The sequence below is a fragment of the Hyaena hyaena genome, unplaced genomic scaffold (assembly GCF_003009895.1).
Source record: "Hyaena hyaena isolate Hyena2069 unplaced genomic scaffold, ASM300989v1 scaffold_880, whole genome shotgun sequence".
Taxonomy (NCBI): Eukaryota; Metazoa; Chordata; class Mammalia; order Carnivora; family Hyaenidae; genus Hyaena; species Hyaena hyaena.
Genome location: NW_024081515.1, coordinates 396368 through 422581, shown reverse-complemented (window position 1 = coordinate 422581; position 26214 = coordinate 396368). Strand labels below are relative to the sequence as shown.

At 44.3% G+C, this 26214-nt stretch overlaps 1 protein-coding gene across 1 annotated transcript in view; it reads left to right on the top strand.

Moving 5' to 3' along the window:
* The first annotated feature begins 1380 nt into the window (after window positions 1-1380).
* FLRT2 (fibronectin leucine rich transmembrane protein 2) overlaps window positions 1381-26214 on the top strand; it is a 101716-nt gene continuing 76882 nt past the window's right edge. Inside the window, exon 1 of the mRNA XM_039220335.1 lies at window positions 1381-1751. The gene's annotated coding sequence lies outside the window, so the exon portion shown is untranslated. The remainder of the gene's footprint in view (window positions 1752-26214) is intronic.

The following is a 26214-nucleotide window of genomic DNA, read 5'->3' as shown; positions in this document are numbered from 1 at the left end:
CCTCCCTGGGCCGGCCCTGCTCCGGAGGCGTTTGGAATGGCTATTACAGATTCACATTGGTTTGGGGGATGTTGCAGAGAAAAACTTAGAACATCTATCCTGTGGAGAAACACTTTTTTTCCTTTTAAAAATAACTCCGTTTTCGCAAGAACCACGTGTTACCCTCTAAATGATTTTTAAAGACACCTTTCTTTCCTTCTTTAGTCCCGCATGGAGACGGAGAAGAAGGGAATCTGTTGAAAATGGTCTGAGTTTGCGCTGTGGGTGACGTTCTGCCTCTTCTGGGTGTGACGGTGACAGCGAAGGCGTCTGGCTCTCAGTTTCTCTCGTCTAGACTTCCATTCCCGCTCCAGGAGATGACTCGCCTCCAACTGCAGTTAACTTCTTGGGAGTCCGGAGCACTTAGACAAAGTTGTTTACAAAACGCAAAGCATCTGGGTGGCCAAGGCTGAGACTCGTGTTTTTTCTCTCTCTCTCTCTCTTTATCTCTCTCTCTTTAAGAGTTCATTCATTCATTCATTCATTCATTCTGCTTCCACAGGAGCTGGGAAAATATTGCTGATCAATATCTGGGCGCTTAAAGCTGACCTACTGTTTTCAATGTTGGGACGCAGATGTATTTTCTGCATCATCATTCTTGTCTGTATTTCTCTTGTTTATTCCATTCTACGGCGCGCTCTCTCCCTTCCCTCAGCCCATTCACACCGTTAACTCCCTCAAACCCGCCCCCTTGCCCATCCCCCGGCGTCTGGGTCTTATTGGAATACGCGGTCCTCTGCCACGGCTGACACGGGGTGAGTGGGTGGCACACAGCTCTCCCCGCGTTCCCATTTAGATGTTGCGTGGGTTGGTGCGTACCCTCCACCATTCGTCTCGCACACGCAAAAGAGTTATAAGCTAGAATGAGAACGATCGGAGAGTTGGACATCTTCAAAGCACCGCTAGGAAAGGAAATAATGCGAGGGGCGGGAGGGAGGAAGAAATAGAGGAATGAAACCCAAGTTTGCTGGCAACTTCAATAAATCTGGTAACTGGAGGCAAAAAAAAAAAAAAAAAGACTCCGAGGGCTGGGTCTGGTCCGGATGAACGCGGGGCTCCTCCCAGGCCGGAGCCCGGGGCTGGAAGCCGCCCCCCCCCCCGGCGCCTCGCCAGCGAGCGCCCCCGGACAGCAACACCCCCGCCGGGAACGCACGTGAACAAAGCTCTGGCCCCCGGAGCCGCTGCTTGCGGTTTCCGAGTCGGTGGCAGCTTCTCCAGGGAGTGTACGGCGCACACAGGGTTAACTTAGCTCCCTCCCCGGTAGGAGGGAGGGGAGGGGGAGGGGTAACACGGCGCACAGTCTCGGGCTGGGTACCTCGGAGTTAGTTGTACGGACGAAACCTGTCGCTGTCACTTGTGAGCTCGGCACCTTCCACCGTCGCCGCGGAGGAACCGGCGCTCGGAGGTCCCGGCAGCGGCCGCAACCCCGCGCCCGGGCTGCGCGGCTGCCGCCGGGGGGGGGGGGGGGGGGGGGGGCGCCCGGGCCCTCGGATCCGGCGCCGAGCCGCTGCGGGGCGGCAGCGCCGCGGCGTCCACCCGACCCGGGATCCGGTTGGCCGTTCTCAACGATGGGCAGGAGGGACCTTGGCGGTGACCCCTAAAACAATACCATGCCCCGGGAGCCCCGCTGCTGCCGCGCCAGCTTCTTCCCTTTCCACCTCCCCGACCCCGTCGGATTCGGATGAGCCCCCGCGACGCGGCGCGGCTGCCAGGTAAAGGGGCAGAGGTACCGGCTGGGGTTTCCAGCAACCGCCGGAGCGGCTGCTGAGCGGCCGGGGGTGGAGGGGGAGGGGGAGGGCGGGAGCGACACAGGTATTTTTTGAACCAGCTTAGGGGTGGTCATCGGGATGGGATGTTTTTGGGTTTTTCTTTCCTCCAGCGAAAGCCTGGGCTGCTTCACTCTCCCCCGACTTAAGGGAGGTCTATTTGCAGGTAGAATTTATCTCCTTCAAAGAGTTTTGAACCCGAGCTCTGGGTGGAAACCCAAATTTGCTAGTCTGCTGGGAGGGTCGATCCCAAAGTGGGGTGTCCAGAACCATTAAGCTTGCTGGGATCCAGCCTCCCACTCCCCCAGAATGAATACGCTAACTTCTAGGAGTAACACCGCCTGCCCCGCCACCCCCGCGCCCGCTCCTCCGTCTGACGTTCTTGTCACCGCTGTTATCAAGAGGTTGCATCTAAAGCCGCCTCCTGCCCGGAGTCCGGGACTGATCTGTGGCTGAAAGGACTCGGAGGACGCCGGTGCATTTCCCTTCGAGTTGGGGAGGAGGTTACTTTTTCCAGAAGCAAGGGTTTCTCCGCTCTGCTCCTCTGGAGCGGCCCCGCTGGGGGCTCGGCCGGCGCGTCTCCGCGGCGCGCCAGCGGGGGCGGTGGAAGCCCGGCGAGCACCGCGGACGGAGCCCGGGTGCGTTCTCGGGCGGCGAGCGTGGGACGCGCAGAGCCCGCGGGACGGCGGAGAGCGCCGCCCCCCCCCCAGCCCGCCCCCGCGCTCGGTGCGGGGCCCCGCCAGCCGCCACCGCGTCCCCGCGCGGGTTCTGCGCAGCCTGGAAAGATCCCTCGGCCGCGCTGACCGGTCTCGGGCTCGTCTCCGTGCCTTCAGCGGCGGAGTGCTTACTTCTGGTTTCTAATCAGGCCCAAGATCAAGGTTGCCAGTTGAGGGCGGGGTGTGAACCAGGGACATTAAGGATGATGGGGGCCGACTGGACTTTCGCTCGACGCCCAGGGAACTCCTGGGTCGCACGGGGCTCCAGGCAGCTGCAGCTGCTGGTGGAGGTGGAGGCCACCACGGCCGTCCTCGCTGGCGCTTCGCTCCCGGAGCCTCCCGGCAAGATGGCCCTCAGTCTTTCCTAGTCAGGTTAACTCCTGCAGCCGTGCCCCTCCTCCTGTGGATATTTGTTAGTCGCGCACGGAGTCTGGGGAGAGGAGCGGTTATGTAGATGCAAATCAAAGTATTTTCCTGGCCACTTTGCATAATGTAACAGGAGCCGCGACCCGCGGGCACAAACCCAGGTCGCGTGTGCGTGTGTGCGCGCGCGCGCGCGCGCGTGTGAGCGCGTGTGCCAGCGTGCGTCTCGGGCGTGCGTCTGGGTGGATCTGTGCGTGGCTTGGGCTTGGGAGGCAAATGGGGCGTTTCTCTAAGTCGTCTGAAGACGACGGAGGCACTCAGAAACTTGAAGGCGGTAGACACAACAGGGATGAGAAGGAAATACAAACAGTTGGGAAAGCGGTGCTAAGTGACTCAGGCTTTGAACTGAGGACGGGGAAGTCGTCCAGAGCCGGTCGTGGCCGCCGCCCCTGCCTCGCTCTTCGTCCGCGACAGGCTGTGGATCCCTAGGGAGCTGGTCCTGCGCGAGCTCCAAGCTTGCTGTCTGCTTCCCGCGTGGCCCCGCCGACGGCGCGTCTCGGCGCAGCCCCGCGCTTGGCGCGAGCTCGCTCTCCCTCTTCTGTTCGCAATCAGTCTCTCTACAGACTTGTTAAAACATGACAGCAACTTACTGGAGGCAGGAGGAGCGACGATGAGACGAGAGGAGAAAACCAGAAGCTTTTAAAATAGGTTTTCCAAGAAAGAGACGTGCACCTGGTTTTCTTACCTTACTCTTTAACCTTTGCAAAGAGATTGCGAACTGGAAACGCTGCCTGTATACAAATCAGGCTCTTTTTGCTGTCAAGTCTGTTTCCTGAGTCTTTGAGGCTGACTTTAGTTGTCCGCTGTAATCTACGGGGAAAGTGAACAACCCTTTCTCCAGCAGCCAGAGTGAAGGGAGAAAATGGGTGTTCAAAATAATCATGTTAAACTTCGGATTATTTTTCCAATTAAAGTTACTTGATAAGGTCCGGGATCAGGGACTTAACTGGGGGATGGGATGGGGGTGGGGGGCGCAAATCACCAGGGTTGCCTTCATTTGAAATAACGCCATCTTGGTTGTGAGACTTGTAATATTTTTACCCTCTAATCTCACGATTCGATCATTTCTCAGTGTCTAAGTAACAGATCCTCTGATTTGCAAGTACATCGCAAGCGGGCAGGGGAGAAACCGACTTTCAGCGCTCAGACGGCGGCATTACCCCTAAGAGTTGGGGGGGGGGGGAGAGGTGCAGGCTAGAGAGAGGAGAAGGCGTGCTCGGTCAGGGTGGCATGCATGGTGCTGGCCCAGACGCCCTGCAACTCTTCAGGGAGGAGAGGGTTAAAAGCCGAGTCCGACTTTGCCTCTCGGAAAGCTTAGGGTTGCAGCCGCGCCTCCCAAGCATTCTTTAAACCAGAAATGTGGGAGGGACTCCGAAGGGGAGGGAGGGAGGGAGGGAGAGGGGGTGCAGAGAAAGAGGACTCGGGGAGGGGAGCGCGCCAGAGCGCGGGGGACGGAGCGAGAGGAGGAGCGCGGGAGCGGCGGAGGCGATCCCGCGAATTCATTACTGTAAACATCTCCCGGGGGTGTCAGGCGGGGAGGGGGCGGGGGCCGCGGCGTCTACATTAACCCGGCCGCGTCCGATCGTGGCAGCAGTGAGGTCGGAGCAGCCTGGGGACCCACACCGCGGCCGGCGCCGCACTTGGAGCGCGCCCCGCGCCCGCCCCCGCGCAGCCCCGCGCCGCGCCCGGGTCCCGGGCTCCGCGCCGTCAGCTCCGCGGCCGCCGAGGCGCTCACGCCCGGCTCCCCGGCCGCCCCCAGGGGTCCTCCGCGCCCGCGGAGCCCCGGCGCTGCGGGGCCTCGTTCGCCGCCTTTCCCCGCTCGCTGTCTTTCGGGACTCCTGGCTCGGTCGAGGCGGAGCGGGGAGGCAGGGGAGGCAAGGAGGCGGGGGCCGCGGCGGCGGGAGCCGAGAGAAAGTGGCATGCCCGAGCCCTGGAGGTGCAGGTGGCGGAGGAAGGCGGGAGACGATGCCGCGGCTCCGTAGGGGAGAACGGCGAGAGCGAGCGGGGCGAGCGGGGCGCCGGGGCTCCGGCCGGCTGCGGGGAGGCGCGCGCGGCTCTGAGGCTCCGGCCTCTGCACCCCCGCACCCCGACGCTGCGGGCGTCAGGGCTGGGCTTCGGCAGCCGCCACCGTCGCCGCCTCCGCCACCCGAAGGACCCAGCAAAAGTTTGGATCTGGGGGAGGACGCGGCGCTGAGCGAGATTACCACCGGGGCTGGAAGGAGACCTCGAGAACCTTCGCAGGTAATGCGCACCCCCGACTCTCTCCTTCCGTGCCGCGCCGCTGGGCTTCCGCGCCTTCCCAGCGCGGCCCCTGACGCTGGCCTGAGCTGACTGAAAGTGCGAGGGAGGCGAAGTTCAAGATCCCGGGGATGGGCACCCAGCGCGGGGAGATCGACAGTCTGGTTAGAGGGGCCCGTGGCGCTTCTCTGCCCCCGGTGGGCAGCTGGGTAGGGCGGTGAAGCTCCCCCTGCGGATTGAGGAGAACCGTCGGCCCCAGCTGGGGCCTCATCTCGTAGCTCCTTGGAAAATGAGAATGTGGATTCAGGGGCTTTTAGTATTCTTCAGTCCGGGGGGATGATGCATGGATTACACTCGTTCCCACCCTCACCTTCACCCTCTCGCTCTCTCTCAGCCTTAATATTTAACGTCTTTTCAACATGATAGGAGCCCACTCCCATCCCATTCGCCCACCCCATTTAGCTGGTGTAGGAAAGCAAATCTGGGCGCGCGTGTGTGTGTGTGTGTGTGTGAGAGAGAGAGAGAGACAGAGAGAGAGAGAGACAGGGAGGGAGAGAGAGGGATTCAAGTAAAGAGAAAAATGTACCTTTCCCCCCTTTGACATCTCCGGATCTTTCCCTCCCTCCCTCCTTCCATTCACCTTCTGGCGTAATAAAATAAAAACTTTAGAAGTCACATTTTTATTGCGGGCTGATAAGAAAAGCATTAACCATTGCCGACGTGAATTTTCAGTGAATGTATTGTGTGTGCGTGTGTGTGTGTGTGTATTGAGGGGGGTGTCAGTGGTGTTGCAGAGAGGCCGGTTTTTCCTCGGTGGCCTGATGCGCCATGGTGTGGGGGGAGTGAGTACTGTGCAATTGGGGCTGGGGGCAGGGGAGAGGATATGGTCACGTTTCCTGAACAGCAGCCTTACTTAAGCTAAGAAAATAGCTCCTGCTTGTCCCTCGGAGAGCTACAGAAAGATTCCAACCCCAACTCTCCAATGTCCACTCCCCCCCCCCCCCCCCGTCCAGTTTTGAGTTTCAAAGCAGCTCAGCGTTTGCTGCTGCCATCATCTCTATTATGATCATTATTTATTCACCGGGAAGCTCATCTTAACTTCTCTTGTAAATGGAAATCAGTCTCCAAGAGCTTTTGATTAATTTTAGTGGAAGGAATCTCTTGTAAAGCTTACAGTAAGCTAATCAATTGCAAGGCACAAATCCGTGTAAATGCTCGCGCAGGAGTGCAAGGTGCTGATTAGATTTCCTCACATGCTGCATTTGCTATGCAAAGCCCCATCTAAATGGGAGCTATTGCTTGCCACTCAGCCGGGAGGCTCTTAACTCACACAGGGTTTCAGGGAGCTTTGGGGCATGTCCCCTTGCTCACAGGCGGATTGCTGAATTTATTATGTCTAACTTCTAGCCTAAGGCTAATATGTAGGATAGCGTCCAAATAGGAACCCATACTGTCTGTGGACTTAAGTGATATGACCTTCTTAAGTCTCCAGTGAAGGATCCCCCAAACCTTTTGAGGTAATATAACGCAGGTTGGCGTTTGTTCAAGGATGTATTTAGTTGTTGCAGTATGAATGTAAAATTTTAGGTTGGTATCTAAAGTGTTAGAACTGGATTTTTTTAAATCACTGAGCAATATGCAGCAGATATATAAGATGGACAAGCCACCATGTTAGAAGAGACTAAATCTTTGGGTAACACACATGCCATGAAAAGTTGCTCATTCCCCATGATGCTATTGCTCCTCTGAATACAACTTTTCTTCCTTTCCTCCTCAAAAGCCCCAAGCAGGATAGGGTTAAACCATTTAAGAATTTGTGATAATCACCAATGGCAGTGTTACACCATACTGTCATGTTGAATCGGCAATATCTGAGTGGAGGAAGTTGGAGGACGAAATTTCAAGCATTATGCCATGTCTCTGCCAGTAGGTACAAGAAATTGTAAAAAGAATTGGGCTAGCTGTGTAACAGAACCGATTACAAACCTAGAATGGAAAGAATGCTTTTTTTTTTTTTTTAATGCCCATGTCTTAACACTTCAGTAGTTTCATTGCCGTTTTAGAAATTCCCAGGGATGCTTTTAACAGAAGAAAGTAGATTCCCAAATGACACCATGCTGGGCTGCCTTGAGGTTCCTTAGGCAGTCATGGGTTCTTTTTTTTCCCCCTACGCTAGGTTTCAGATGATGTGATCTTATCCGAATTTGACTTTGACCGGCTGGATCTAATTTGAACCTCATCTGATGCCCGTTACATTTATATTCTGGCCTGCTAGAGAGTTTGATTTAGGATTTAGACATATCTCCCTGAAGCAACCTTATATCTTCCCAGCTTGAAGCTGTGGTTTCAAGAAAGTCTCAAGTATGTATGTCCAGAAGCTTTATTCTGTAGAGACTCAGTGTGAACATCTGATCTAGTCTGACTCTTAGGTCTTGTACCCAACAAGGAAGAATTGCTGCTTCTGTAATCAGCAGTGTCTGAAGTTAAAAAATAACAGAGGTTGGGGGGGTGTCTCAGTTTTGCTCACTGTTTAGAAGATTCAAAAAAGGTCAAGGTGATGCAATTTTATTTCTATTCAGGTCAGACCTTTCTGGGTAATCATCTTTTTAGTATTTTTACTTTAATTTCAATTCAAGTTCATTTTTCACTAGATTACTTTAATAACTTTGTGGTTTCTGCCACAGTGATTCAAATCCAGTCCATTAGTGACCTCTATCTGTGAGAAGTGAATACTCATTGTTTTTCTTTCTTCTCATCAGTCTGCAGATTACGTAGGGGGAAAAACCCAAAGGCTCTGTCGTTCTATCTGAATGTTTAGATTTCCGAGCCTGATTTTTCTAATATGGAGTTCAGTATGGGTAATGATATTTCACAACAGTAATAAAATGTTACAGGCTAATAGGCTACTAAATGGTTATTCTGTATAGCATCGACAATATGATCAATATAAATAAAATAGCAGTGCTATCCATTGCCAGTAAAAGGATTGTACAATCAGGTAGACTAATGTTTTGAGACTCGCAGTGCTGCTGGATGTAAGTGAAATTTTATTGCCCCTAAGTGCTTACATAACAAGGGAAGCTTGAGACAGGCTCAGAGCATATATGTGATAACTAGACTTCATGGTAGCAGTGTGTGTATGTCTTTAAATCCAGCCCTGCTTCTGCTGTGAACTTATGGGATAGATCAAGGACAGGCGAGGTGGGATGCGAGAAGGGTGTCTATAAACAGATGGTCTTTTAAGGAGACTTTTAAAATCTGATTCCTAATCCCAGCTTTGTCTTCTGAGGGTTTTGAAATTGAAATTTCAATTTGAGTTGATTATTCTAAATGGTAATTGAAGACAAAGTTTACTGAATTTCTTAGGTGGGCGGGTACCATTATCTGACATTTTCCAGATGGTTTTTGATGTAGTGGTATTCATGGATATGGAATTTTTAGGAGGTTTTCTTTCTTTTCCCTTGGGCAGGTTTTACGTAAAAGACATTTTCAAAGACATTATTGTTATTATTATTATACAACCGTTATAATACCCTAGCTAACTTTCTTTCTTTTCCTCACCTTCCAAATGCTTTGCTTTTTAAAAGTTACATATTTTTTTTCCTAGAACTACATGTTGGGGATAGGAATAAGACTGCCCGTATCTTTTTACTCTTTTCAGCAACGTGAACTCCAATTAAGTATCTGTTTATAGTAAAACACACACACTCACCTACATATACATCAAAAAAACCATTTTAAGACAGAGATTCTTTTCAAGGTTTTAAATATGTTTCTTTTTAAAGAGCAATGACACAAATATTGTAATAAAAATATCCTGTGTTCCGATGAATACAGAGACTTATTTCAGTAGCATGGAACAGTAAAACACTGTATTAGCAAAATAATCAGTGGTATTTTCAGTACATGGTCAAAATCTGTTAGAACCTTCGTGGGTTTTTTCTTCTTTCTTGGCGAATTTCATATCTACTGTTCTTTTTTGGTTTTCTTTGATTCCTTCTACTGAGGCTCTTTGAAGTGATTCAAAATTAAACAGTAGCTACTTTTTTTAAGGGAAATTCATCATGTTATATTCGGGATTCCAGAAGAGTTAATGATGCAGAAAAAGTCCTGTAAAACATCTTTCTAAAAGAAGTCCTTCTCTTGTGGGCTTCCCACTTACTGGCCTCCTGTACCATTTGCAGTGAATTGGAACTCCGTTATTTATTTATTTTTCAAATACCACCACTAACTTAATTTAATGTGGGATGTGTTTCTGCAGAAGCATGCGGCACCATGTGTCTGGAGTCCCCTGAACAAAGCAGTGTCGTTTTATGGCTCTGTAATAAGGGAAAGTCAAAGAAAATATCCTTGTATACTTTGGGAAGTCTAAAGGCCACATTCATGATTCTCAAACACTGGTCAGTTATTCTGCTGATGCTTAATAAGGCCACAAGTTTTCCGGCATTTTAGTGGTTAAAGACCTCAGCCTTTTTTTTTTTTTTTTTTTAAACATTCACAAAATAAGTCTCGGTCCTCCTACCCATTAGGTGCTCATTAGAGCCGAGCAGTTTTTCTCACTTTTTCCCCTGGTTGCTTTTAAGGGAATGTGCAGGAAACTTGGCCTAAGTTCCTCTGTCCCCCTCAGTCCACAGGTCATGTGTTATATTTCAGTTCTCTTTATTAGAGCTTTCAAGACACAGATAAAAGAATCTTCCATCTGAACCTTTTAAGAACCTGAGGGCTTTTGGATTTAAACGTAGCAAAAAAAATCAGGTCTCAAAGTTCTTAGAAGCTATTAGGTCCTGGAATATTGAAACCCCCTTCAACACAGAGTGAAAGAACAGTGGCTCCTAAAGTCTGTTCACAAATATAGTGCCAGTTGACGTCAACAGAGGTCATGAGCTGAATGGAAAACATTAGACTCGTATCAGTCCCGAAATAGGTCCATGTGCTGGTGTCACTCTTATCCCCAGCTGCCTATGGGCGTCACTTTTATGAAAATCCAGTGTCAAAATAGCCTCTGTGATAGTTTCTTCTCCCACTTTCCTCTAGACTTGGACTCAGATATTTTGAAGAAGGAAATAATGCCAGGGATTCTGATACTCCTCATAGATAAAGGGAGGTGAAGGTTACGGAAGTAGATTGGAAAAGCATTTCACATAGAGGATCCAAAGAATTCTGCGTAGGCCCTGAGGGATGAAATTGATTCATACTTAGCCTCCCCCCCTCTTCTCTTACTTTTCCCAGTTATCACATTCAGGATTTTATTGCTCACAACTGCCTCTGTGAGTTGGTCTGAAAACTATTAGACTAGCTTCTCACTGGTACCAGGAACCAGAAACAGTAGAAGGCTATGTAAGTCTGCATAGAGTTCCCTTTGAAATCATTTGGCTTTGCACACAATGATGCACGTTACATTTTATCGCATAGATGTTGAATTCTCCAAATACAGTTCGTAAGTTTCTTCCTTTACCAACCTACCCGAAGAGATTAGAGTTGGATATTGTTGTAAAAATAGTAATAATTATTTTAATCACATAAGCGTTTAGATGTAAAAAATAGCACTTCATTGTCTCCCCACCATTCTATTAGATACAAGTTTTCCTGTTATGGACAGCTATAGTTTAATGATGTAGGCTTGTGATTTGGGACCTTAACTGTGGTGGCGAGTGAGCAGTAGGGACATTGATTTGGAAGAAAGAAAATATGTTTATATAAAGAATGCCTCTCTTTTTCTGTCAGCACACTGCTTTCTACATTTATGACTTTGGACAAATTTCTTAATCTCCTGGAGGCTTAATTTGCTTTCTGCAGGGTTCCACGGGGTTGATGCAGGGTCATATGAGATTAATGTGTGGGAAAACGCCTTGGTAATCATACAGTGTTATAGTCCTATAAAGGTGCATAATTCAGACTGCTAACATTTACCTATGCAAGACTGTCATGGGCCAGGATAGTTCTAGGTCTTACATTAAGACAGTGTTCTGCCCTCCAAGGGCTTTTTGGTTTTTGCGAATACCATAAGAGAGCGTCCAAGCAGTCAAGTGTCTGGTGGCCCTCCACACCATTTCTTCCATTCATTTAATGGCGCCTTTTCTTCTTTTGGGAGTTTTCTCTGTTCTGATGCAAGTATTCTTTTCAAGAATCAAGGGTAATTAGGGTGAGATCTGTGTAAGGGCCAAGCTTTCCATCCTTGACAGGTTGTCTTAATGTTGGAAACTGAATTTATCTCAAATGGATTCCACTGAGGATCTTTTGGGAAGAAACCATTAACATTGCCCACAGTAAAGCTGTTTTTCTTCTTGGCTGCGTTTATACTTTAGTCATCCAACTTACCTTTTGCAAAACATAAGTCATTAAAGATGATGGTGTTGGGGTGCCTGGGTGGCTCAGTCCGTTAAGTGTCCGACTTCAGCTCAGGTCATGATCTCACTGTTCCTGAGTTTGAGCCCTGCATCGGGCTCTGTGCCGGCAGCTCAGAGTCTGGAACCTGCTTCAGATTCTGTGTCTCCCTCTGTCTCTGCCCCTCCCCTGCTCACACTGTGTTTCTCTCTGTCTCTCAAAAATGGACAAATGTTAAAAAAATATATATGGTGGTGTTTAAAACTTTGGCTTTGCAACGTGAGGCAGGCTGGTGCAAAAGAGTTGCCTTTTTGGAACAGCAAACCTCCTGAGCTCATTACCAATGAATGGAAAGACTTGATTTATTACGATACCAAATTACTCTCCAAAGCATGGCCTTATTTTAACATTGTTAGTATCACAAAACCCTTGTGGGACAGTTTTTTGCAACTTATTTTTCCATACTTTTTTCAGTTGCGTTTTTATAATTGTCAGATCTGATACGTTTTTAATTTTAAATGCTTCATGAGTGTGTTTATTTTCCCTTCCTGATTTGTATACATGTAGGCCCTTGTAAAGGTTAATTTTTAATCATTTTACGGTTGCTTAATTGAAGCTCACAGAAAACACATGCGTATGGGACATGTATTTATGAAATGTATGGTTAGATTGTGGTTCTTGATCAGAAAGAATGTTTTTATCAGTCATTTGGACTTCTGACAATCTGTATTTAATAATGTTCTTTTCAGTTTCAAACTTACTGTTTGCCAAAGTTCTGACACTGCCTTCCTTTTTCTTTTTCTTGTTTTTTTTTTTTTAAGTTGATGAGTATTTTAGCAGTACGTTGTAAAGCACCTGGCCGTATAACTATATTTGTACATGACAAATTACCCTTGTAGTTTGGCAAAGTTAATCTGAGTGCTTTCTGTTCTGGCAGTGCTGACTGATAAAGTAATAACATTTGAAGAAGGAAAATGTTTGCATCTACTCTGGAGAGTTCTGCTAATAAAATGAGAAGAATCTGGAGGTATATATGTGGCGACTTAGAAAGTCACAAGCAAGTCTAAGTCTTAGATACCATGAGGAGGGCGTACTATTACATTCTTAAGCTTGGTGGTGATCATTCAGCCCATATGTCCCTAACAGAATGGAATAATGAGATAGCCCAGTTATTTTTAACTGGACATTTTCTTTTCCAAATGGGTCCTTAGGAAACTCTAAATAAAGAGAAGCACAAAATGCAACGAGGGGATGTATTTTTGTGTGAATGGCTTGGTACTCCTGAAGGAGGTATGATTCTTTCAGAGACGGAGGGTATACACTGAATGATTCACCCAGGAGGTGACTTCTAGCACTTACTGTATGCCATCCTACTCTATAGTAGGACTAGAGAGGAAAAGCAGTAAGGTAGGATCCCTGTACTTGAGGTTGCCTCGCCTGGGGAGCAGAGAGGGAGACACAAAACCTAATTGCATTATACTTACACATGACTGAAGATAGTCAACCCTAATAAATGTGCCAGGAATACACACGATTAATGAATAAAGTTTTACGTTTGGAGAGGGATGGTCTCAAGTTCTCGTGCTGGCTGTGTCACTTCTGAATTTGAAAATCATGGACAGATTTTTCAACGTGTTTTAAAATTTTTTTAATGTTTTTTTTTTTTTTTTTTGAGAGAGAGAGAGAGAGAGACAAAGTATGAGCAGGGGAGGGGCAGAGAGAGGGAGACACAGAATCCGAAGCAGGCTCCAGGCTTTGGGTTGTCGGCACAGAGCCTGACATGGGGCTCGAACTCACTAGTCACAAGATCATGACCAGAACTAAAGTCGGACACTTAACTGACTGAGCCACCCAGGAGCACCTTCAATGTCTTTTACTCTTTGCGTCTAGTCTAAAATGGGAGAAAACATTTTCTACTCATAGAGCTGTTTTTCTGAGGGTAGAGATAATTATGTAAAATGTCCACCTGTGTGGCACACAGTAGAAGCTTAATAGAGGCTGAGTGCAGATCCTTCTCTCTCCAAAATGATAATGATTCCACTATGTTACTTTTGCCCTTCTACAAATATCTTTACCATTTCTCTGGAACCTCCCAAAAGGCATTTGACCCCTTAAACCGATTCGCCAACAAAATACAGCCTCTTCTGCAAAATAAAATCTCAATACTTACACGTGTAACAGAGCATGAAAAGGACAGCAGAGGAAATAAGCACTTCACTTGATGGCAGAGTGAGCTCATAGCTAGTGGTGTATCGTACAGTCTGCTGGTGTGATAGGTGTCAGAGAAGGGAGGGGAACAGAAATGAGGACTCAGTCCTGGGGAATCAGAAAGTGGTGTCAAGTGGGCCTTGTCCAACTTGTAGTTTGGTTGCTATTGTTGATGTTCTTGCTGTTATTGTTGTTCATTGAAAGCACAGGCTTTGGCACTTGAAGAGTGCTTCTCCATTCAGCCCACTTCACGAGTATGCACCCTTCCGGGGGTGACCTATACCTGCAGCTTGCAACAAAGTCCTGCGTCCAGACTGTGACGCTGGGCACGGTGAGCTGTAGTAATTAGGTCTTTGCCAAAGTACAGAGATTTTTATCCAGATGAATTTTAAACACGTGCTTCCCACAATTCATCTCACACATGACTCTTGGCAGAGTTGTGAGAGTATTTTATTGTAGAAGATTAACACGCAAATTATTGTTATGCTTATATAATGCTTAGTTTGTAGTTATAGAATGATTGCGCCTTGCTGGTGTAGTGATAGATGTCTGAATCAGAATGACGCTAGTGGAGTATTAGTTTAATGTGGAACTACTTCTTTCTGAAAGTGCTTTCCAGTTAAATTAAGTAAAGGGGCTTCTAACTGCTTCTACAGAAGATATTCTGAACAAATATAGTGCTCAAAGGCAATGGTCAAAATACACAATGCCGGGGTTATTTTTCCTTTATCATTGTAATTGAATGTGTGTATAGTATAACTTTTGCTTTCTACTCAACAATTAAAATTTAGGTATTTTCCCCCAGTATAACTCTATAAGTTTATTGCTATAAGAAAATATATTTAACAAGATGTTAGGCATGTCCCAGACCTCCAAATCCTGAAACGCAGAAGCTTTTCCTGGTAAGATCACATAATAGATAATGCGATATATACACATACAGTTAATCAAATTGGAGCAGAGAAAAGCAGGCAGTAGAGTATATTTTGTAAGGTGTCCACATCTTGGTAAGTAGCTTCTGAACCAAACGTTCTACCCAGCATGAAACAATAAGACCTTGTTTTGCTACTTTAGAACATGTAAGAGAGATTAAAATTCTTTGGAAAATAGTTTAAAATTTTTTCTTTGACTCAAATAGGTAAGGAACAAGTCCAATAGTGCTGACAGCAGTGGAATTTAAAACTCAAGTCTAATAATCTCTGAGTCCCAGAGGAATGCAAGGCAGACATTCGTTCTAGTCACGGGCTTGTAACCGGGGATTTAACAAAGGTTGAATCCTTACCATGTGCCAAGCTCCATGCTGTTTTGGCATTTGGGATATTCTTTCAAAGAAGACTTCATCCTTGCTCATCAAGAAATATGCTGGCTTGGCCTAGAGATCCCCCTTTTCCAGACTTGACTCACCCATCTGAATTAACTGGAGAAGTTGGTTCAAGATCCAGGTTCCTGGGACCTTGGCCTGGAGATTCGGATTTGTTAAGTCTGTGAGAAGCCTGGGAATGTGGATGCCCAAAGCCTGGGAATGTGGATGCCCAAAACTCCTGGAATTGGAGTTTACTGATGGACATATTTTTTAAATGTTTTTTTCTGACCCAGAGACTCAGTAGTTTTAGCATCATCTGGTTTACAGTCATCTGTGAATTTCTGTCAATATTTTTCCTGTGTATTTCGTCACAAAGAAAATATTGGTTGATTTAACCCAACTGTTCAAGGAAGGAGCCTTCATAGGGGCCAGACGCCCAGGCTGGCTTCTCACTTGGTGGCCCTAGTCTCCCGTGTGATGTCTCTAGCACCCATCCATGTCGCCCAAACTATTACACTGCCCTGTTTTCGGTATCCCTGCAGTTACACACCTAAAAAGCCAACTTATATTACTTTGGTCATCTACCCCTTGGATTCCCGGTTCCTCTGGAGAAAGTCCATCTAAATGAGATCCTTGAAACCTGGGTCTCAAACCATCACTCAGGCCTCATTCTTCGGCACCCATCTCCTGCACCCAATTTTATGATAAAGAATGGCCTCTTGAGCCTTTCCCAGACTGTTTATCCTTTATGTAGAATATGATCTCCTTACTCTCCATTTGGCAAGCTCCTTTTCTTTAAGACCCACACGAATGTCACCTTCCCTCCCAGTCACAATTACTCACTCCTTCCACTGTGCTTCTACAGTATTTTGTTTGTACTTTTATTAATTCCCTGCGGTTGTTGTGTGGTAGTGTGTCAGTCTTTCCCATTAGATTCCAAGAACCTTGGCTCATTCATTCCTTGTCCCTAGTGTTAATCATGCCCAAAGCACCGGGTTCTGCAAAAATGTAATTGAATGAGTAAATGCATGATGGTGCTGGCCAATCCTGGAAGACAAGAAGATTCGTACTCTAATTATAGGGACGGCTTCCTCAGAGGTGAATTTTCATTCCCATAGACTGGTTGCCCAATGGGAAAAAAATTACAACGCCCACCTTTCTACCTCACTCTAAGCTGGTTTGTCAGGCAAATGCCTGCTGGTTAACCCAACCCTGATCAGCATCAAGCACTCCAAACCACACATGAGGCAATTCATATGCCACACTGGAAGATCTGTTTAAAGAAGAAATAATTCCACTTGATGATATATCTTTCTTGGCACTGAGTAAAACCATCAGTTAAGAAGATGTGCACACAGATGTGGTTAACCATAGAATGAGAATTTAAGTCATGCCATTAACTTTGTGTATCTTTCTTGGCTTAATTAAAGACAGCAAAGCAAAGAACTTGTGAAAAGTTTGTGCATTTGTACTCTCATTTTCTCGCCCTTTGCTTTTATTTTGTTGATTTTTGTCTCAGGCACATGATTTCCTGGTGGAGATATCTGAGGAGCCAGGGCTCTCCAGAGAGGAGAAAGGAAGACCAGAAATCATAACTCGTTAATCACTCTTGTCTCCACAAAACAGGATCCACCTTAGTCTTCTTGATGTGCACACTGAAGAACATTTGAAGGTTACAATAAATTCTCAACTTACAAGGTTTAATGTGGTCATAATGGTGACAAAAGTTGGACTCTCAGTCCTTCCATCTTAGCCAGAAGATAATACTAATAAAAACCTTGCTATTTTCAGGGTGAATTACCAACTGATGGACAGAGGTGACTCGCATGCCTGTGGGCTGGGTGTGTGAAAAATTTCAGCAAAAATTCTGATGGCTAAATAGGTAGAAGATGGTGGAGCATAGTTTGATATTCTCCCACCTTCACTTGACCCCTTGGCTCCCTTGGGGCTGTCTCTATGTTGGTAATACTTTCAATGCCAATAGGAACTACAATGAATGACACCTGAGGTGATTTTTGATAAGCCATGATGCTTTAATACTAGAGGCTTAGACAGCAATCTAGAAGATCTTACAATGTCAACTTAAGGGACTGTTTAGAAACCATATGCTCTTCTTATTCTTGAATCACACTTAGTATTAGCAAGGCCATATTGTCATCAGGGGATTAATCATCACAATAATAATGATGATAATAATAATAAACAGTAATATATAAAGGTATGGATCATAGGTAAGGTTTATTTAGAGTATGCTTATGAAGTTCATGTATATTATCACACTGAGATCTTCATCAAACCTTATAAAATAGGTTCTGTTTAGTAATACTGTCAATAACCCGATTTCACAGGACAGGGAAACTGGGGTAGCGAAAATTGCCTAAGTTGTTTATCTTACTCTGTAGCTATTATCTTTATAGGATAGGTGAGCACTGGGTAATTTCTTAAATCAACTCTAAATTTGTTTCTCCGTGCCTTAAAAATCAAATTCAGAGTTGATGGCTCGTTATCCAGTAGGGCATCTTATGATGTAACTTTTTGTGTATGATTTTTTTAAAAATAGAAAACTATGTAAGAAATCATTATTTACTCTCTGCCATTTTTGAATGAAAATGGTACTTGGGTGTCTCAAGATATTTCTGTAAAATGGAAAGAGAGAAGACTCACTAGTTTGAAAGTAAAGTATGACAACTCTGATCCCATTTTCTGAACTAATGAAAGTCTATAGAAAAATGCCTGATTGTGGGGTACATGTTTTGCAGAGAACACTCGCCATTCTTTTCTTTACCAGCACTAATAATAAATAGTTAAAATGAATTGATTTGAGATTCACCTCTTTTTCCCTGTGGAGGTGATAATGGACAATGGAATGACCAGAGGACAGATAATAGCATAAAGTCAGTGGCCTCTGATAAGCCTGGAAATAATGGAGAATTAACTCTGTTATAAATAGGTCAGATTCTCTCCTTTTCTAGATCTATGTAATTGCTTAGCTGGTAGACTTTATTGGGTGAAAAAATGAGCCAGAGATGGGCTGGAAAAGGCTGCTCTACAGTGATGAGTTGAAAATAAGTGCAGGATGTGCTACAAAGTCTTCACCCTGTTGAATGTGACATTTGGCCACCTCTCCTTTTATGCACTCTGTACTGATGCACTTATCTCTGCCTAAAGCAAAATTGTGTTTTCTGAATTCAGAGATTGTAGTGAAGACCTTCCAATTAATTGTCCTTCCCAATTCCATGTAAACATCATCCATGCTGCCTTAATTCCTTAATCTCTACTCCTTAATTCCTCCATTCCTCTTTAGACAGCTAGACCATGTCTACTGGTGTTTGTGTGTTCTTCTGCCACCATGTGCCTACTACCTGTCTTGAGGGAACTCGGGAGGAGCGGCATACTTGATTCAGTCATCTTGAATCACACTGAGTATTAGCAAGGCCATATTGTCAGGGGCAGAAGTAATCTAGATGAGCTCATTGATAGAGTTAGGAAATCAGGCTCCACCCAGACACAGGAGCAGTTTAGTGAATGGCCCCATTGCCAGCGAAGTTCCATAACCACATGAAAACACCAGTTCTGTTTGGCCCTTTGGGAAATTCTGTGGTGTTTCTTTCTGTGACAGTCTGAATTTGGCTGAATTGGGTAGAACCAAAATATTTGCTGTCTGCACTTTGCAACCGAGAGATGATCAGGCCATGAGAAAGAAGCCTAAACGTACTAGTGTCACTCCTACTGGTAGTGGCTGCCTGGTTTGTCTGGACCACATGTGTCTGGAATGGATCAGCCTATGATCCCCTGTCACTCTTCGCTCTCCACTCTGAGCGCTCATCTGATTGGGTTTTCTGGTGGACTTCAGTGTGGGTATGTGTCAGCTTGGTCTAGAACCACTGTTTTGAGCCATATTTGATTATTCCTTTTCTTTCATTTTCAACTGTTCTATCTCTAGTTTTATGCATCTTTTAAAAATGCTGTCCCTCGTACCCTTTCACTTTGGTTTCCTTGTAGGCCATGTCTGCCTTTCCTCCCCTGACTTTCACACCATAGTTACCTTACTTTTCCTCATTCCAGGGCTGATGACATTCCTTTTCATTATTTACAAGGTCAAGCCTAAATTTCTTAGCTGGATACTCAAGGCTGTTCCTTCTGTAGCTCTCCCTAATCTTCCCAAGGATAGTTTATCTTCTCTTCTGAACTAAATTTAGAGTATGTCCTTACTTTTATCTTTATGGTGGTCTTACTGTGGTGTAAAATTTTACCAAGTGCTTTGTCTCCAGTACCTATGAACTCATCTAGTGCAAAGATCATGCCTAATACATGTTTGAGGAACTAAACTGAACTCAAGTAGCTGACCCCAACTACCTCTGTGAAATCTGCATACAGCCCAAGCCTGTGTCTCCCTCTATACTACTTCCCATCAGATTTTAAATATGGAACAAATTAATAGTGACAAAGTTTGCACAGATAACTCTTACATTTTTGAGTTTTAAAGTTATTTAATGGAATAAGCTCCCTTTGTTCCCTTTGTGGAATTTTCTGTCAAAGCAGTGTACTTTTGCTTTGAAAACAGGAAGGTAGAACATTCCAACAGCATCATGAACCCTCTGTTTATATTTGTAAAACCTGTAGTCTTTCCAGGCCTTGAGGCAAGAGCAAATAGACATAATCAGAGGCATTAGAACTTGATTATGTTGAATTGGATTCTTATAACTGAGGCTTGATAGCCAAAATTAGTGGTGTGGTAGTTTATACTGAAAGAGATGCTTGCGTTATTGCAAAACCATAGACTTCAGCTTGCTGGAATCTTTGACGACATCTGGATGTTTTGAAAAATACAGCAATCACATGTTTTTTATTATCTCTATAATTGTATTCTTTTTATGAGGGAGCTGCATGAAGACACAGGGTTGGGGGTAATGCAAGGCCATGACGTTTGGATTCAGATGGATGGATTTGAATCCTAGTTCTGTCTCAGCCAGCCGGGGTAACTAGAGCATGTTTTGATTTTTTTTTTTTTTTTCATCTTTGGGTCTACTTTCTGAGTGTTTAAATAGAGGAAAAACAATATGCATCTCACAGGATCACCGTGGCAAATCGATTGGGTAATGCCTGACACATAACCACGTACTAGTCAACATTAGTGCTCTTCCCCTTTGCCCTCTGACTTGAAATAATATGAATGCTGTGGCTTATAAGTGGGTGTTTTTTCCTATGTAGATAAGGCAATTTTGCAATACTGTGTCACTTTTCCCCAAAAGATCTCTGTGGGGACACAGTTCCTCCTATTCACATTTTCCATAACACTGTTTATTTCTGGGGTCCAGAAGAGAATACAATACCATTGTATTGAAGAAATAGCCATTCCTCTGTCTCAGTTAGGATAGTCACTGCTGAAAAACTCTGAAAATCACATATTTTTTTATGGGCAAAAAAATCTTTCCAGCAGTCTCCTTGCCTCAAAAGCCGTGGGTATCATGGATTATTAGAAAGGAATTATCCAAACAAAGTGCTCTTAAAAACAACTGCCTGCAGAGGAGTCTGGCTTATCAACAGGCAAAAGAAGGAATTTTTCTATTAAATTTCAGCTTGTCACTACAAACATGAAAATAGGAACCGTCATAATATATTCTTTGGGGACAGTGCTGTGAATGTTTCTACTAGGTGCAATTCTCAAGTAAGAGCTTTTAAGAATGAACATGAACCCTTTGAGAACCCTAGGGAATGTCTATTAGGAAACAGGTAAACAACAAAATGGAAGCCATGATAAAGAGGGAAGTAAACAAGGCAAATTAAATAAATAATTTCATTGCAGACCTCACTCTGGAAAATATGATGTGATAGAGACACAGTCTATTTATCCTGAATGACTAGTGTAATTATAACTGACTAATGAATATTTTTTCTTTTTCTGCATAATTTTAGTGTCATCCACAGTTATGGAAGTGTTTTTCATATGAAAACATCACAGCCATGCAAAATTGTATTTATCGACATCTTTTCGGTGAAAAATCAGGGTTGTGTTAGCCTTTACTTAGATTTTGGTTTGATGGTTTATCCAATCTGGAAACACAGTGTTAGGAAATAAAGAAAGGTCTTCACTATAAAACATGATTTTTTTTTTTAACCTTTAACAAACCTACTGGAACTTACTCTGGATTATACTTTCTTTGTGTGGAGATATTATTCTCCTTATGTAAAATACTGTAAATCTGGAAGGGGTTTATGGGAAAATTATAGCATTCCTCTTATTAGTGATGAAAATAACAAGAATAATTATCTTGATGATTTCAGCTGAAGTTTGGTCTTTTCATGATAGACATGGATATAAGCTAAGTTGCCACTGTCCTTCCTATTCTCTGTTTCTGTATTTATAAATCATTAACATCATTCTGTGAAAATGGATAGCAAATATATTCCTGAAAAAATGAGTGTTCAGATAACTCTTTTCTTTAAGTGGTGGAGAGACTAGTAAAATAATGAGATCCAGAAGAAATCTCTAATTTCATTTAACTGGTAGTTTGAGTTTGATTCTGACTCCACCATTTTCCCAAAACTCCTAACAAGAAGAATGAAAGGGTTGAACTTCAGGTCCCATGCCCTTCTCTCTTCAAAATTAAGAGCATGTTACTCAGCATTCAAAAAGAATGAAATCTTGCCATTTGCAATGACGTGGATGGAGCTAGAATGTATTGTGCTTAGTGAAACAAGTCAGTTAGAGAAAGACAAATATCATATGATTTCACTCATTTAGAATTTAAGAAACAAAACAGATGAACCTAGGGGAAGGGAGAGGGAACAGAAGAGTTGGAAGCAAACCATAAGAAACTGTGAATACAGAACAAATAGGGTTGATGGAGTGAGGGTTGTGGGGGATGGGCTAGATGGGTGATGGGTACTCAGGAGGGACTTGTTGTGATGAACATTGGATATTGTATCCAAGTGATGAATCACTCAATTCTACTCCTGAAGCTAACATTGCACTGTATGTTAACTAAACTAAAATTTAAATAAAAATTTAAAATGAAAAAAAATTAAGAGCACATTACAGCTGGTTTGGAGTGGTAGTTGTATCTGTGAAATGTGCGAACAGGACCCTTAGATCATAGTTGAAGTGATATAAAGAATAGGATTGTTTGAGGTGCCTGGGCGGCTCAGTCTGTGAAGCATCTGACTCTTGCTTTAGGCTCAGGTCATGATCTCATGGCAGGGGGACTAGCCCTACTTTGGGCTCTGCACTGACAGCATGGAGCTTGCTTGGGATCCTCTCTCTTTCCCTCTTTTTCTGCCCCTCCCCACTCACTTGCACTGCCACTCTCTATCTCTTTCTAAATAAATAAATAAGCATTAAAAAACTAGCAGAAAATTTAAAAAAAAGAATAGGATTATTTGGAGAGGTTAGGAAATGGAGTCAGAGGGACGGAAGCTTAAGAAACACTGGAGCAAGTCACTGGTAGAGATAACCCCCCTGAATCTCTTTTTCTGTGTGCAGTAGCTCTAACCCTTCTTCAAGAGATAGTTATTGGGAATTGATAAAAAATATGAAATGTTTGCTTTTTTCATGTCTTCCCTTCATTTAACTCGGTAAAGCCCAAGTGACAACAATAATTGATCCAGTGTCATCTCCACTGGTCCTGTTTAATGGGAAAGGATGGGAGGGACAGTTCCTTGTCATGGGCACATCCAGGAATGAACCCACGTAGAGGGAATCTCAAGTACAGTGTGGTCGTTCATTGTTAGATTTAGGTAGGCCTGAGTTTGAATTCCAGCTCTACTATTAACTGACTATGAAATTTGGGGCAAAGTATACATTTCATCTAAGCCTCTTCTGTAAACCGAACACATTAATATTTTTTAGAGTTCTTATTAAGTGACATAAGAAATTAAAAGTATTATACATAATGGGATCTTAGTGTATTGCTGTTGGCTTTATGTGTTGGGCTAATTACCACTGTATCCTAAGATGGATGGATAGATGCATGTAATGGATGAATATCTAGAAAGGTTCTTCCCTGAAATGTCTAAAAGATCCATTTTATTTAAGATTGCAGTAGGCCTTACTGGTATACCTGAAGATTGAATTTAATTGTTGCCAGAGGGAAAGTATGGTATGAAGTGAGAACCTTGAACATGGGAACCATTCTTCATAATCCTTTTCATTTTTGTAACTCAAGTTTCTTTTATTTCTTAGAGGCTTCATTTTGGTTTTGCTTTCTGCTCTCCTATAGTAGGTAGGGTGTATGTAATTATCCCTTTCTCAGAGAATCCCAAAGAGGAGAATGAAATGCTGAAGGGCATGTCCCTCTGTTTTGTGTAGCCATGTATTCAACAGTCATCCTATCAACGGTTGATGCCATGAATTGAATTGGGCGGCCAGTGTAGGATACTCAGAGCATTGTTCAGTTGGTGGGCCGAAGGTCTGAGTTTTAGTTCTGCCTCTAAAAAATCTTTGATTTCTGTCAGATTGCTCAACCTTCTTGAACCTCAATTTCTTCATCTGTTCTACACTGGCAAGTTCCACTCACTCTGTAATTGTCAGAATCTAGGGAGCTCGCGTTAGTGATTCGGAGCTTGGCTCTGGATTTGGTCGGCTTGGGCTTGTAGCTACCTTCCCTACTTCAGAGCTCTGGCACCTTGGCAAGCTTCGTATTCCAAATAAGCCCCCCTTTTCTCGTCAGTGCTGTGGCAAGAGCCTTTAGGTGAAAACCTCTTCAAAGAGTTGCCTTAGGATGAAACCAGATTATACGTGAAGAGTGTTTAGCATTGTACCTAGTGCAGTTATGTGCTCTATAAATATTAACAGCTTTTCCAACATGGCTTATTAAAAAATAATATGGTAAATGTCTCTGATGTTTTGAAAAAGCAGCAGACATTAATGTTTCCCCTCATTACTGACCCAGCAGCTTAGGTCATGCCCTTCCAAGCTACCAAGGGCAGATGATCACAGAGGAAACATCTCACAGACTTCGTCAGAGAGAGATAGAGTCTCTCTAGCTCCCTCTAGGAGCTCAGTAAATGCCTGATGATGCTAATGCTGCCCTTTGTCAGAGCATTGAGTTTCTGGTGCAGACAGGTAAGGCATGGGGACCTTTTGGTTTATGGCAGGATTTGGAAGGCTGATTATGGAACCTTCGGTGTGAAGGAGCAAATCCAGTAATCCTTCCAAGAGGCCTAAACTGCTGTAACTAACAAGTCTTGTTTCTCTTATATCTGATGTTTCTGCCATGCATTAAGTCCCTGGAAATTTATCAGCCTCACCTCCCAGATCTAGTTTCAGAAGACTTGCAGAGGTAATGACATTTTTCGATGCCAGGTTCAGGATGTGACTCTCACATTTATTTTTAACTATGGGATTTTTGCAAATTAAAGATTTTCAGGCTCAACACGTACAGCAAATAAGGCTGAGAGTACTTAGAGAGCAGCCCCCCTTCCACCTGTTGGCTCTTTTCTTTTGATTCAAGTAAGGTTGTGCGGGTGTCTGCCTCACTCGTGAAGTGACTTGTGAAATACACACCCACTCTCCTTCGCAGCCTTCAGACAGAGAAAAAGGATGCAATGGATAATGCGGTGATAAAAGTTTATTGGCCAAGAAACATGGGATCAGGACAAAATGTGATGATCAAATTTCCTTAGAATGCAAACGGAGTATTTAGTAATGGCCAACTTTTAAATGCTTGCCCCCAATATTCCACGTGCCCTCTCTCTCTTTTTCTTTCTCCTTCTCCCAGTGACACTCCTGGGATCATGTATGGATTATTTCCCCTTGTTGAGCTCATTGGAACGACAGCCTCTAACTCATATTTTATCCTCAGTTCCAGCACTGATCAAGTAAAAAGTCAGCGATTCAACACGTATTTATGGAAGGAAAGAAAGAATCAGAGGAAGAGGGGGAGAGAAGGAAAAATAAAGAAGGGGGAATGAAGGAAGATTTCAGCTTACTTCCAACAGGTGATTATAAATAATTTGTTGGCGATGGTGTTTCTACACTGTGATTTTGGAAAATGACAGAGCCTTTTTGTTCTATTGAAGAGATAGCAAAACAGATGACTCTTCAAGTACAGTGAAACTCAGCGCTGCCTGTGTGCCTGGCATGGTTACCCAAATTATTATACAAATAGAATAGATTCAGCTTTATACTCATTAGCTTATAGGGTAGGGCATATACTTTTTTAAACATGAGTTTGAAGTTTAAATTGGAAAGAAAATCTCAGCTGGAGCAGGTCAAGCTTCACTTCTCTTTCCATTCTCATATAAAAGGAGGGGGAACACATTTTATTTTATTTTTCAAAGCACTTATTATTAAAGGGCTTCATTGTGCTCTGCAGGACACTATGTATATTTAAGTTAAAAAAGGATGCATGATTGGGCCAGCAATCAGCAAATATTTATCAAAGTCCCCAATACTAGAAAGTTCCACGTGCCAGTTTAGTGGTATTCTTGAGGGATTTAGTAAAGTGTCATCTTGCAAAAAAATTTTTAAAAAATTACTGCAAAAGACAAGCATTTGTCAGTGAGTGGTCACAGGCTTTCACAGGTCAAATGTCCTTTCTATAGAATGGAAGTATTATGTGCTTCATTTCCGGAAATATTAGGCGAGTTAAGAAATACAGCCTAGGAGGGGCGCCTGGGTGGCTCAGTCGGTTGAGCGTCTGACTTTGGCTTAGGTCATGATCTCACGGTTCATGGATTCGAGTCCTGCATCAGGCTCTGTGCTGACTGCTAGCTCGGAGCCTGGAGCCTGTTTCAGATTCTGTGACTCCCTCTCTCTCTGACCTTCCCCTGTTCACATTCTGTCACTCTATGGCTCTCAAAAATAAATAAATGTAAAAAAAATTAAAAAAAAAAAAAAGAAGTACAGCCTAGGATGCTCCTGGGTGGCTCAGTCGGTTAAAGGTCTGACCCTTGGTATAGGCTCAGGTCATGATCTTATGGTTTGTGGGTTCGAGCCCAATGTTGTGAGTATGCAGCCTGACTGGGACTCTCTCTCTCTCTGTCTCTCTGCCCCTCCCCTGCTCATGCATTGTCTTTCTCTCTCTCAAAATAAATAAACTTAAAATATTTTTTTTTTAAAAGAGTTACAGTCCAGGGTGCACAACATTTTCATTTCTTTCCAAAGCTTGCCAGTGGCAAACAGAGGACTCTGAGGTCCTATCAGACCACATCTTTGCTGCTTGAATACTTATTTTGAATCCTCCCCCCTTTCCTT